The sequence below is a fragment of the Molossus molossus genome, unplaced genomic scaffold (assembly GCF_014108415.1).
Source record: "Molossus molossus isolate mMolMol1 unplaced genomic scaffold, mMolMol1.p scaffold_m16_p_5, whole genome shotgun sequence".
NCBI classification, from domain to species: Eukaryota; Metazoa; Chordata; class Mammalia; order Chiroptera; family Molossidae; genus Molossus; species Molossus molossus.
The window spans coordinates 83,363,026-83,376,707 of NW_023425388.1; the positions used below are offsets into that span (position 1 = coordinate 83,363,026).

The 13,682-nt window shown below is 40.5% G+C and overlaps 1 protein-coding gene across 1 annotated transcript in view; it reads right to left on the reverse strand.

Annotated features, from left to right (window-relative positions):
- Positions 1 to 13,178, reverse strand: part of NFKBIZ (NFKB inhibitor zeta) — a 33,103-nt gene extending 19,925 nt beyond the window's left edge. Inside the window, exons 1-2 of the mRNA XM_036243811.1 lie at positions 13,058 to 13,178; positions 11,587 to 11,655 (exon numbers count right to left, since the gene is read on the reverse strand). The gene's annotated coding sequence lies outside the window, so the exon portion shown is untranslated. The remainder of the gene's footprint in view (positions 1 to 11,586; positions 11,656 to 13,057) is intronic.
- Between the last annotated feature and the right edge of the window lie 504 nt (positions 13,179 to 13,682).

The window sequence follows — 13,682 nt, forward strand, 5'->3', positions numbered from 1 at the left end:
AAGTATGAACATCCTGGTCATATATTCAGATACTATTACTATTACTGAAATACATATACTCAGTACTATCAAGACTAACACATTCCCAAGAAGACTTATAACATCCGACCTCCCAGGCTATGGCACAGGCAGCTGCAGCTAGTAAGATCCACACCCTGCTCCCTTACAAATGCACCACACATTATTTTGTGTGTTTTAGCCTGGAAAGACCAAAAAGTTGTCTTAGGAAGTAATTTTCTAGGTCCTGTTTGCAGCACATTATTAACATCTGATATCAAAGCACAGTCTACCCTTTTATTTCTGTTGAGGAAATTTCTCAAAGCAAGTAAATAGACCCACCTGACTAGTAACCTAATCATCATACAGATGAATTAGCAAAGGGCTTCCACAACTTGGAACGCTTTTCTCAGTGCGGAAGAATGAACTTGAAACACTTCTAAGTATGGTATGTACAGTATGTACAACCTTGCATATTATGGACTGATGGTGTTAAGGCAAAGTTAATACTGGAATGTCCCTCTCTGGAGCTTTCTCTTGCTGAAAGTATCTATAAAGAAGTGCCATGTACCACTCTGTCCCACACATATTTTCTGAATGCCTATGATGTTGAGGGTGAGGCATCCACTATGTAAACTAACCCCACTGTTTTCCAGTAGGTACACAAGGCTGTCCTCTGACGGATGGGCGGAAGAGGCTCCTTGTACAAGGCCAGGTCACACTGCTAACTATCCTGATCAACTAGATGCCCTGTGTACCGAGGCTGAATCACAGCAGCACTGCAGTACCCCGACATACCTTCCAGCCCACCAGCAGACTAAAATCCAAACCTGTAAACTGGAAAACAAAACAAAATTGTCTTCCTCTTTAACACTTCATTCATAAAGAAATGAAAGGTTTTTTTTCCACTGGCTTTGAGAATATCATAATAAAAATGTGTATATGATTCACACGACATCATATGATGTGACAGAATAATGTTCGATGTTGGTCTGAAGTGCTGGCTACCCTAGTGTAACCCACTCTCTAATAATGAAACTCACAGAAAACATCCACACGAAACTAGTGCACTTCCCTAAAAGTCACCCTTAAATCGTTCTTAGCGTATGAGGGTGTTCCTGGTTTCTATGTAATGATGAATGTTATCCATAAAAGACACACAGAGAAATACAAATGATGTAGGGGAGTTTCGTCCAAAAGGGCAGAGCATTACAAGTTCCGTGGTTGCTTCTGCTTTCTCTGCCTTGTTGACAATTCAAATCTTCTGTTTCCACGTGTATAAATGAAACCACCACCACAAGTACTGAATGTGGGAATATTATCAACTCTTGCTCCTTTAAAGGATGCTAAATCTGAGCCACCTTAAACAGAATGGTGAAAAAAGAAAGTTACCTTCTCCCAACTTCCTTTTTTCTCCTTTTCCCCACTCCATTCTCTCATCACTCTTTCCCACACAAATCTGCAGATTCCAGACAGTAAAACACAGTCCAAAATTATCCCTACTCTATGTTCCTTGATAAAAACTCCAATCCTTGGGAAGTTAGCTCAGCTTTCAGGAAGAAGACCCTGATAAGCTGATTCACATTGTAATGTAAATAAATAACTTTGTTATCATTCATGGGAATATTTACTTTTTGAGGAAAAAAAATTTTGAAGGCAATACATTAAGCCCAAAGGACTGAATGTCTCACAGTTAAATTTGGGAAAGTGAAGTAAGTAAGCAAAGATTTTTGACAGAAAGACCCTTCACTCTTCCTTTGTTTTAAACACTGGCCCATGTGCATCCTTTAGGGATTGATTTAAACCCTTTTTTCTAGAAGAAAATGTTCAATTTGACAGGTGTGTTAATTTGAGCATAATACCTTTTTAATATAGAAATAAGGTGCTATACTTGTAAATGCTCAGTACATAGTTGCTTAATAAACATGTTGATTGGACTGATTCATACGTTGATATCTTTTTTAAAATTTCCATATTCATAAACTCCTTTTCCCTTCCCTTGTGAACACAGACAACACATTCTGTCAGATTAGGGATGAGAATATAACTGCATGCCTATATGAAGGCATGAATGCCATACATGTCACATTTTATCAAGAAGAATTTTGCTTCTAGAACTTTTAATTCAGATTTTTAAACCTGAGGTTTGGGGGCTTTTGGGGTTTTTTTTGGGGGGGTACTTTTTTCACATAGTCTACAGGGATTTATTTTGAATTTCTATAAGCAAAGACAGTAGCATGTGCCAGATAGAAAGAGCTGAGGAGAAATTAGCCTAGATCGTGTGCAGAACAGACACCATTACCCCCAAAATAATATTGCAGATGCACAATATAATAATACTTTGATATACTGATAAGGTTAATAATAACTGCTACTACTGAATGTCCACCATGTACTGAACCTTAGGTTAGGTACTTTATCTCTAATGTAATTGATGCCTGGGAGAATGGTTCAAGATTAAGGGGGAAAACACAGTTACGAAATCTTTCCAACTGTAACCCACATTAGCAGACAAAATACAACAAACATGTACATCTATAAAAATAATTTTGTCATTGAAAGGATAATTTAATATTGGAATTAATGAGAAAATCTGAACTCTCATTACTAAAAGACTATGCACTGTGATGTTGCGGCTTTGCAGCCTTCAAATTCAGCTCGAGCACTTACCAGCTATGTGACCTTGGGCACGTTCTCTAACATCTGAGCCTCAGTTTACTCATATATAAACTGTGTTACTAGTATCTAAATGAAGTTGCTAAAATCACATGAGATAATGTACAAGGTATGTAAAGTATTTGACATATTTTAGATGCTTAATGTTAGTGCCCTTCCCATTCCCATAAATTATGATGACCAATGAGTACAGCTCCATCCTATTTGTGTATATAAGTGGCTGGGAGAAACAGGGAAGGATCAATGACATATTGAACAAAAACCAGTCTAGTCATGAGGCAGGACAGTAAGAAGCTAGGTAAATTCCTTGGCAAGTGGAATGTGGAAGCTGAGGCAGATGACTGAATATACTAGCCAAGTAATTTCCAGCCAGAAAATAAATCACAAGGTCTTATCTCCACTAACCAATGACACTTAGGAGCAAATGGTTTCCATATACTAGGCCCTGTTGGGGCATATCCACCTTGCCCCCCTCTAAAGGTGAAACTGACCAGCGAATGACCCTGACTCCTCTATATGCTTATTCTGATGATTCAGCATATTAAAAGGCACACCTGAAAAGCTGATGAATTTTCTATTGAGATCCTCCTTTGAGACCTCCCCTAAAATTCCTGCCTTTAGAACACAGATAAAACCCCTCAAAATAAAGGAAACCAGAGCTCTCACCTTAGAGTGCACCTGTGCCCCTCCTTTTCTTGGGCATGCACTTTTGCTCTCTTTTTTCCTAAATTCTGAGGGTCCACATGACACTTGCAACCTGGGGAGCAACAGGCATCAACAGCTCGTCCAGGGTTAACTCCCAATCCTGTCTCCAAGGCCCCCTTTTCTCTGACTTTCCAGTGAGCTGACAACAGCCCCACCTTAGCTCACTTCTGTCACTGTGACTTTTACGTCTCATGAGTCCACACAGTCCTTTGAGGCTCACTTCTTTCTAGAGAGCCAAAGCAGCCCCACTACACTCTCTACTGTTGTTTCTTCTACCCTAAGCCCATCCTTATTTCACTGTCACCAGCTTTAATAAATATACTTTCAAAAACACCTGGATATGTATTGTGAAATTTTTTCTGCATGAAGTCAGGAACCCAAACACTACAGGCTGGCCTGAGGCAGACCTGCTCTGGGCCTGGTCTCCTCCTGGTGACAGTCATACCTTATAGCATTTTTCTCCCAGAGCACTTTCACATTTATGCAATCAAACAGGCTAGGAAGGAGCCCACTGTATTTTTAAAATCATAATTTTAAAGTTTGGAAGTCAGAAACCATTATAATGAACTATTCATAAAGATGCACTAAATTGGCCATGGGTTTCAGAAAACATCCTTAACATCCTGTTGACATCCTTCCATTTTTCTCTATTTCCAAATAAGCATGCTCAAATTCCACCTCTTAACTTCATTCTGAATTTTACAGACTTGTCCTGTTGCCCTGCAGAGTGTCCTCTTCCATCATGCTCTACACTTTTAAAGTTCCAAAAAAATTCTAGCAAATTGTTTGGGAGACCAATAGGCAATCCTGTGATAAAAAGGAGAGGATAGATAGGAACAAAGGCAGCTTTTAGTTTCAGGTGTTCTGTTCACTTGAACCTTCAGAATCTGTGACCAGTGATTCCCAACCCTTTTCTTCCCCCAGCACAACTGAGATGTATGACTCATTTCCATCAGTAAGATGCTCTGGCTAGTACGATGTTCAAAATGATGTTGTGTGGCCCTTGAAAACACTGCCCCAGTGATTTCAATAATCCTTTATGGAGGAATTCCCCATCTGTTGAATAACTATTGCTTTTAATTATTTTTCTCAATAATTCTAGTACCATTTACACCACTTGGACTATCTGAAAAAGAGAGCCTAGATTTCATAAGGTGAAATACAGATTCAGGTTTACCTTTGATTATGATTTCTTAGAATAAAGAAGAAGGGGTAGACTTGGTTTAAGTGCCTATCCTACCTATAGCTGTAATTTATGAGATGCTATACCATACCTAGTAGTCTTCTGGAGAAAATTATAGAGAAAGGCGACAGACTTATGTTTGTATGGAATGCTGGACCAATATAGATATAATGAGATGGGAATCTTTAAATACAGGTATTGTAACAGGAAGAGAAAACTAACAGAAATCAAAGTCTTCAAAAATAACCTTCTATGAAAATTACCAAAAAAAGAAGGAAAGAAATGCAAACAGATGATCTGGTAAGAGTAACCAGACTGCTGAAATGCCTGGATTTTTAAAGAAAGTCACACCTTTTTTCTCATAAGAAATGTATCACAGAGAAGAGACTAGATAATCTTGACTTTGGGAAAGTACAATGTAAGGGAAAACAAAGAGAAACAAAACTGCTTTTAAGTTGTATATGTCAAGATTCTCAAATATAAATGTCTGTGTGTTCATTTACTAAAGGTATTTGTTAAAGAACAAAATTTCATTTTAAGAAAAGATGAAAAGGCAATATCCAGCAATTATCAATTTAAGTTCTACTGATCATAAAAGTTAATCTAATCTTAGATTCATTCAGCAAATATTTATTGATGAGCTACAATGCTTTGTACTCTCTTCCAGGTATTAGGAATATAGTACCGAATAAAAAGTCTGTGCCCTCATGAAGCTTACATTCTACTGGGAAAGACAGACAATAATCAAATAGCTATATCGATATAATGTCAAGTGATGATAATGTGCTATGAAGAAAAACAAAGGGAGAGAGTCCAAGGTGCTATTTTAGCTAGAGAGGTTCTGGAAAACCTCCATACTATATTCAGAATCGATATGACAGCAAAGCAATTTCAGACCTGAGAATTCTTGTCTCTTGTCTTATCTGAATTCTGAGCAAGCTTCCCCAGTCCCACAGGTACAGCTCTGACCTGCATGAAGACTCCAGATTCCTATCTCCAACTCTGAACTCTTCTGAGTTCTAATTCCACATTGCCAAGAGTATAATCTACAAGTTGAAAACCAAACTTGCCATATTCCCTCTTTGTTCCTCTACCCCTACCAAAAGACAATCTTCATTGTTCTACAAATTTCTAGAGGACTTAAAGATTTGACTCTCCCTGCTGCTTTATTCCACTGTAGAAAAGTCCTAATAGTTCCTTCTCCAGTATGCTTCCCACCTCCCCCGTAGCCCTCATTCCCACTACCATCACATGTAAGAGCAGCTGGAAGTTCATTTGGGAGAGCCATGATGTTCACTTTTCCCCTGCTCGACCACAACTGGACCCTATGACCTCCCACATCAAAATTACATACCTATGCCTGCTCTAAAATCCAACTACATCAAATCAATTTATTATCCACAGACTCGTGTCCCTCCCCGACATTCTTAGGTTAAAGCCCTAACCCCCGATACTTCAGAACGTGATTGTGTTTGGAGACAGGGCCTTTAAAGAAGTAATTAAGGTAAAGAAGGCTATGAGGATTTGCGAAATGCAATCTGACTGGTGTCCTTGGAGAGAAACAGAAGGGATTCTGCAAAGAAAGGCCACGTGGTCATGCAGAAGGCAGCTGCCTGCAAGCCAACGGGACAGGCCTCAGGAGAAACCAGCCCTGCTGGCACTTTGATCTTGGACTTCCAGCCTCCAGACTGTGAGAAAATAACTTCTGTTACTTAAGACACCCAGTCTGTGCTATTGTGATAGGGCAGCCCTAGCAAACTAATGCCCTATCACATCCTACTTCCACCTCTTACTCAACATGAAGTCCTCACGAACTCTGGACAATAGCACACTAATTCTTGCCCCATTTATCCAAGATAGAATTCTTGCCTATAATATATAGAGTCTTCGTCCCCTGCTTAAAACATAGGGCTTTGAAGTCAAACAAAGCCGGGTTCAAATCGCAGCTCCATTCACTTAATAGCCACATAACCTTAATTAACTTCTCTAAGACTGTTTTCTCACCCGTCAAATGAGTGTATTAACTCATTCAGTAAGAATATGGGTTAAACGAAGTAGAGCACATGATATGCCTAGAACAATTCCTGGCACACAGTACACACTCAATGATGGTAGTTATAATTATTATCCACTTTGATACTTGATTGTTAAGCATTCTTTGGACCAGCAGCCCAACTTGAAGAGAATAAAGGAAAGAATCGTGGAGTTAATCTGCAGCCCTACCCGACAGGGCCTTGATGCCACCTAAGAATGCTGGAGTTAATGTAATCAGCCACGGGAAACCATCCAGGGGTTCTGAACGGAGTAAAAGCATGAGCAAAGCCATGCTTTAGGAAGGATGGAGTGGCAGCTGCGTGTAGGCGATCCGCGAGGGTCAAGATGACAGGTCATGAAAGGCTGAACTAGAGTGGTGCCTTATGGGAACAGAAAGGGGGAATTTGTTTAGAGAAAGTACATATGTACTCTGTATAATCTACAGGACTGGCAACAGACTGAACACAGAAAGAGGTAAGAGAGTCAGAGGTAACTGCAAGGCCTCCAGATCCATAGCGTGGTAACACCCTGAACGGAAATAACAAAAGCCAGGTGAGGGAGCATCGAGGAGGCACTGAGTTTGATTTTGACGATCACATTCCATTCCCAGTGCTGTCTGACCAGGACAGTCTCTGTGTCCTTCTCTTCCGGTGAAACTTCAAGAAGGCATTTCAAAATTAATTCACATTGAGACATAAACAGTATCCTTTCCCAAAGGCTTGCATTTTAAGAGAGGCCCCCCAAAATGAACCACCATGAAATCTGGATAACTTACAAACATAAGTGAAGTACGGGTGGAGAGAGCCTGTCCTTGAACATCATCACCGCACACTCTACCTCCTGTCTGGCAGCAATCTGGCACCACCCCTCCAGTTGGACACTGGTGTTGTGTTTAAGAACCTCTTCCCATCTTAACACTGAGTGCTGTTCACAACCACAGATAAATAAACAAAACTGCTTTCCTTGGCTGCCTAGAATATATGAGACATCAGGAGAGAACAGCAGGGCTGGGAAGGTCCATGATATATCAGCATGCGCCACCCTTCAGAATGTTCCAGTTCCTCTATGATGACACTAGAGACGCCAAGGGTAAATTCTCAGCCTTATCTTCCACCCCAATGAAACCCACCTCCTTTACCCTTGACAGAGGCATAAAATAGAAAGGTCTTCTAGTCTTCAAAATAGTTTTTCACAGATTAGAAAATAAGTAAGTCTTTCACTATTTTCCCCCCTTCTCCGTTATTTGTTCAACTGAAACTCCTGGAGTGATTGTGAGGTTACACTGCAGAGGTGACCCATCCTCAAGGTGTTCTGGGTTCAGATCATCTTCATCCACATCTGTGGACTGCCTGTGTGGCTTTTAAGCCTCCCACAGCCTCTCTAGATTTCCTTTACTTGTGAGATTGCATGGTAAGTGGTCCACATTTTCAAAAGAATCTGACCCATATATTCTAAGTGCATTACCTCAGTGATTCTCGGAGAAGTTACTCCCAGCCATGCCCTTGTTTTTAAGTGTGCACACTGTAGTATGTGGACATGCAAGGGTGAGGGTGTAGGGGAGGTTAATTAGTCTTAATAGTGGTGCTGAATCATTCAGTAGACTGTGTACTCTGAACAGATCATATTCTGTCGTATTTTCATGGTGTACATACTCTTTCACTGCACTGTGGCAAACACTGTGCAACATGAGTTCAAAAGAAATCATGGTGCAGTTGCTATAGAAAAAGGTATGGCAGTTCCTCAACGTATAAAACATAGAATTACTATATGAACTAGCAATTCCACTTCTAGGTACACCTAAAAGAACGGAAAGCAGGGACTCAAACAGAGTCCACCCATGTTCATAGCAGCAGTATGCATAATAGCCAAAAGGTGAAAGCAACCCAAGTGTCCATCAGGGATTAAAGGATAAACACAATGCAGTATATACATATACGATGGGATATTATTCAGTCTTACAAAGGAAAAAATTTCTGTCATGTGCTATTGCACAGATGAACTTGGAGCACATTATGTTAAGTGAAATAAGCCAGTCACAAAATGACAAATATTGTATGATTCCACGTCTATAAAGTACCTAGAGTCATCAAATTCATAGAGATAGAAAGTCGAATGGTGGTTGCCAAGGGCTGGGGGAAACAGAGGAGTGGGGAGTCATTATCTAATGGATATGGGGTTTCAGTGTGAGAAGATGAAAAATGTCTGAAGACGACTAATAGTGACGGTTCATGGTTGCACAACAATGTGAATGTACTTAATGCCACTGAACTGAAAGACACTTAAAGATGTACTTAATGACACTTAAAGATGGTTAAGATGATACATTTTGTTACGTATATTTTATTACAATTTCTGAAAATAATAAACACATAGAAAAAAATATTTCTTAAAAAAACTATATGGAAAAAAAAATCATCCCTCTTCTGGAAGCAGGTATTGAAGAAATCCCTGATGATATGGACATGAAGACTCAACAGGCCAGAGAAAAGGCTTTTCAGGTTCAACTGAGTAAATATGTGTCGAGCACTTACAGCTGTGTGCCTCAAACGTGCTCTCATGATCACACCTCCTCAGGAGACTTTTTAGACATTTTATTTCCGAATTGTCCCCTGATGAGAGTTTAAAACCACAGATATCCTATATATCTGTTAATCTATTATAGTCCTCCAGGTAGCCACAAAGCATTGTACATATCTAAGGTATTTCCCCCCCAGAACCAATTTTGCCCTGAGGGAAAACAGTGCCCTCTTTGACAAGGCATTATTTACAGTATTAGCCACTCTAAAAAAAATGGGCACCTTGACAAATAGCAAATTTGACTGAAAAAGTCAGAGGACCGGAGATGCGCACATACTAACCAATGCTAAAATGTGTCCAAAAGTCTGCTACCAATATTAAAAATATCTGCACACTGCTAAAATTCTAAACAAAATATAAGATATGCATTTTTAATACCTTCAAATAGCTGCAAATTGCCGTTGTATGAATATAACACATCTAGGTGATTAACAAAATTTTGAGAAGTTTAATTTAGATATTTGGTGTTGTGTATAAAGAATGTAGCATTACCACTGTTGTTTAACATAGCCATAATAGAATTTATTTTCCTATATTAGTGATTGTCCACCTTTTTCATCTCATGGCACACATAAACTAATTATTAAAATTCAGCAGCATACCAAAAATTATATTTTTTACAGATATGACAAAAATAAATAGGTATAATTTTAATTCACTCACACTGGATGGCTATTGTACTGGCTGTTGTCATTTTTTTATTTGACAATCTAAGGGAAAAGAAATCAGTGGCCCTCACTAAATAGTTAGGCATTGCATGTTTTAAATTTTTTTGCAGCACACTGGTTGAAAATCACTGTCCTACATGGTAAAATGACATATGCAAATTTCCCAGACAAACTCCATAATTTTTCTTATGAACTGGAACTTAAGGAGTCTTATAATTTTGCAACTCAAAGGGTGGACCCTGGGCCAGCAACATCAGCACCACGTGGGAACTTGCTAACAATGCAGAATTACAAGCTCCACCCCAGACCTACTGAAACAGCTGTAGTTCAACAAGATCTGCAGGTAATTCTTAAGCACATTTAAGTTTGGGAAGCACTGCCTTAAAAAAACGAATATCTAAATTGTTCCTTAATTCACCAGAGAATTTTACCAAGTAGATTTATTATTCCACTCACCTTATACTAAAGGGCCTATGGAAAAATGCAAACTAGAATAGAATTGTGTTAAATGAACAAAAACAAAACAAAACAAAACACCAGGTACAAAACATAAATTTCTATCCGGGGGCTACCTCTGAAAGAAGTTAATTCAGACAGGGAGTTAACTCACTGCAATTGCGGGGTCGGGAGAACAGTGAATGGGTCTGCCAAGTGCCCGCAGCTCCCCTCCTCAGGAGCAGCAGCAGTGGGCCCTTCACGGAGGTGTGACTAGCAATGCTCTTCCGAGACAGCCTTCCAGCACGGAAGGGAATGTCCTGAGAGGAGCAAGGCGAACGGGCAGCAGGATTCCCCTTTATTTATAATACCAGCTGTTGTGTCTAAAACTGGTTTAATAAGAGGCTGCCTCTCCCCAAACATTAGCCCAGCCACTCCCATCAATTCTACCACATAGCTTCACTCTTTGAGGAATGAAAGATTTTCCTGCAGTCTTCTTAAAATGTGAAGGGTTAGGTGAAAGTAGGTCATAACCAGGTGTGAGCTCGGGCAAGGGAGAGACCCTGGGGAATTCAGGGCCCTGGATAAAGGTTGATCTACCCTCTGCTGATGTCCCAGTGGCCTGGCGACAAAGGCACTGGCTATGGGGACAAGCCCTCTCAGATTCAAATCCATGCTCTGCTACTTACTACCTGGGGGACCTTGAACCAACTGCCCAATCCCTCTAAGCCTCAACTTCCCCACCGATAAAATAAGGCTAATTATATCCACTTCATATGGTGTTATGGGGGCTAAATGAGGTCTTGCTAGTCAGTTCCCAAAATAAATGTTTAATAAATGTTAATAATGTTAACTCCCCCAAGGAGCATAAAATATTTTCATCCACTAAGTTTGGAAGGGAAGCGTTTTATCTTGCAGATGGTCCCAAATTAAAGGAAGAGGAAGTGCTTTCATCAGAAACCACACAGGCTAGCTGCACCTTCACAAAAACTGTGGGGGTCATGAGGCTCTCTGAGTCGTTCGAGATTACATAACCCTGAAACTGTCAGTCAGCATAGAGCTGAATTCCCCTCTAAGATGTGCTGTTCATATGTCTTCCTCTCATGGAAACGAGTAGAAATTCAAATTGGTTAAAAAGATGCCAAATTACAAAAAAATTCTTAGTTCACAAGAAGTCACAGTAAAATGCCTATAAGTGATTGAGAAGAGCTAAAGAATCTTAGAAGTTTTAGAAACCATTCCACTGCCCATTTTGACATGACTACATCAGCCAAGGCCCAGGTAACATCTGGAAATATCCACCTTGCTCACCCTGGAGAATTCAGCATCAGGCCAAGAAAGCCAAAAGGTGATGTTCCGCCTCCTGATCTTCTTTTTAACCTAGGGAGAGGTGAAGGGGATCAAGAGACAGACAGATCAGTGTCAGCTATAAGCCAAAAAGAAATGTTTTTTTCAGGTGCAATTAATTGTGGGTCTCGGGACAATGATAAAATCTTTCCTCTTGGTAGCTCTTTATGGCTCTTTAACTTCTGCGAGGGTTTCTTTTGTCAGAGTGGGATGGCTTTCAGGACAAAGTAGAATGAGAGAGGGTCGCCTCCCTTTCCTTAGAAAAAGTCTGTATCTAGACAACTAAATTTTGCTGACCATGATCATCACTTCCATGCTGCAGAGGGTCCTACCAAATGTTTACCATTATGAGTGCTGTGCTCTGATTTATTCCAACTCATCCCAGAAGGACCCTTCCATGGCCCAGGGCTCCTTGCCTGTATTCTGCCCAACTGTGTCTTTAGCCTATGCAAGATGTTCCAAACGAGAGAGATGGTCGATCACACGTATTCTGAAGCCACATAAAAACATGCCAGGATTATCAGCATGTTTAGATGATCTGTGTGGCAGATCCCCTCCTCTGTCAGGGATTATTGAGGGCAGTGAATAAGCTTTGGAAATTTTGCTCTCCTTTTATTGTCTAAATACGTACCATCCTAGAGAAGCAAAAAAATATTCCACCTGAGCAGATAATGTGTTTCTTCAAATGCCAGGTTTAAATTGGGGGGCTACATATTCCCAAGAGCTTGAAATTTACATATTAAATGTCATCCTCTTTGGGACATCCCCACTCCACAACAGCCAGTTCACTAATCCATCCTACTAAGACACGTGTTTTCATTTGCACAAAATTCCTTAAAATACTTTATACACATTGTTCTAAGTCTGGGGGTCCCACCAAGTCATTAAATTTCAGATCTCGCTCATTCACAAAATGGTCCTGTAATATTTGTCTTTAGTATTACAGAGGTAATATAAGAATGAATGAGCACATGCTATAAAACATTTCCATCTACTCACGTATATTTTTCCATAAAGAAATAAATTTATGCCTACCCTTGGTGAGAAAGTATATCTCTAAGCCCACACTCAAACTTGGGAGATTTCTGTCTTGTGGTACCACTATTCCTTCTCACTGACTAAAGATAGTTACGTTATATTTATGCTTCTCTCATCACTCATCCCATCCACCTGCTTCATCAGCATCCTAGTCCTTACTGAGCCTTTCAGGCAAACAGAAACAGTTCATAGCCATTACCAAACTATAAAAACATCCCAGATTTCTCTCCCCCCCAAAAAAATTTCCCCCCAATATTTTGCCCCAAAACAAATATGACTACCCATCTATCAGAAAGTGACTCCAAAGAAAAGACTTAAATATGGGAAAAGGAAAAAAAAAAAAAGCTTAGCATTTAAGATACGTTTTCATACTAAATATCAAATAATAAAAATATACCTTTGTGTTTGAAGAGTCAAGTCATACAAATACGTAAAGGCAACTCAATTGTTTCCAGCTGTAATCAGCGAGAATAACCCAAGTACGTGAGGGCCTGAGAAGGACGACCAGTTTCCTTTTGAGGTTACATGATAAGCGGCAGCAGTTGAGCTGCCTTCTCTGCGAACTCGGCGTCTGACCTCGTGGCAAGAGGAGGCCAGCCCCTCTCCTGGCCCCCTTTATGAAGGGCTCGCTTTCTGTTCACCCCCTAGAGAAGGGGGTGGGGTGGAGGCGGGGATGCTGCGGAACTGTTCTCTAAAGTACAGAGAAGGGCCCGACTCGGCTTTAAAGGCGCTGCGTGGGCACGGCGGGCGGGAGGGGGGCAGGACTGCGCTCACGGATTTTTTTCTGCACCCTGGAAATTCCCAAGCCAAAAAGATACCAGCTCGACTCCCGGACATTCCCCTCGAGGGCAGCCTCCAAGACCTGGACTGGAACCGCGCCGAGGAATCAGAAACCAATCGATCACGACGTGTTGCTTAGGGACGCTTTTCACAAAGTCGCGGTGCGTTTATCCGCTGCCAGGCGTGAGCGTTGCCCCGTTCGATTCACCTTGTCTCCCTTCAGCTTTTCTGTGAGGCCTCTG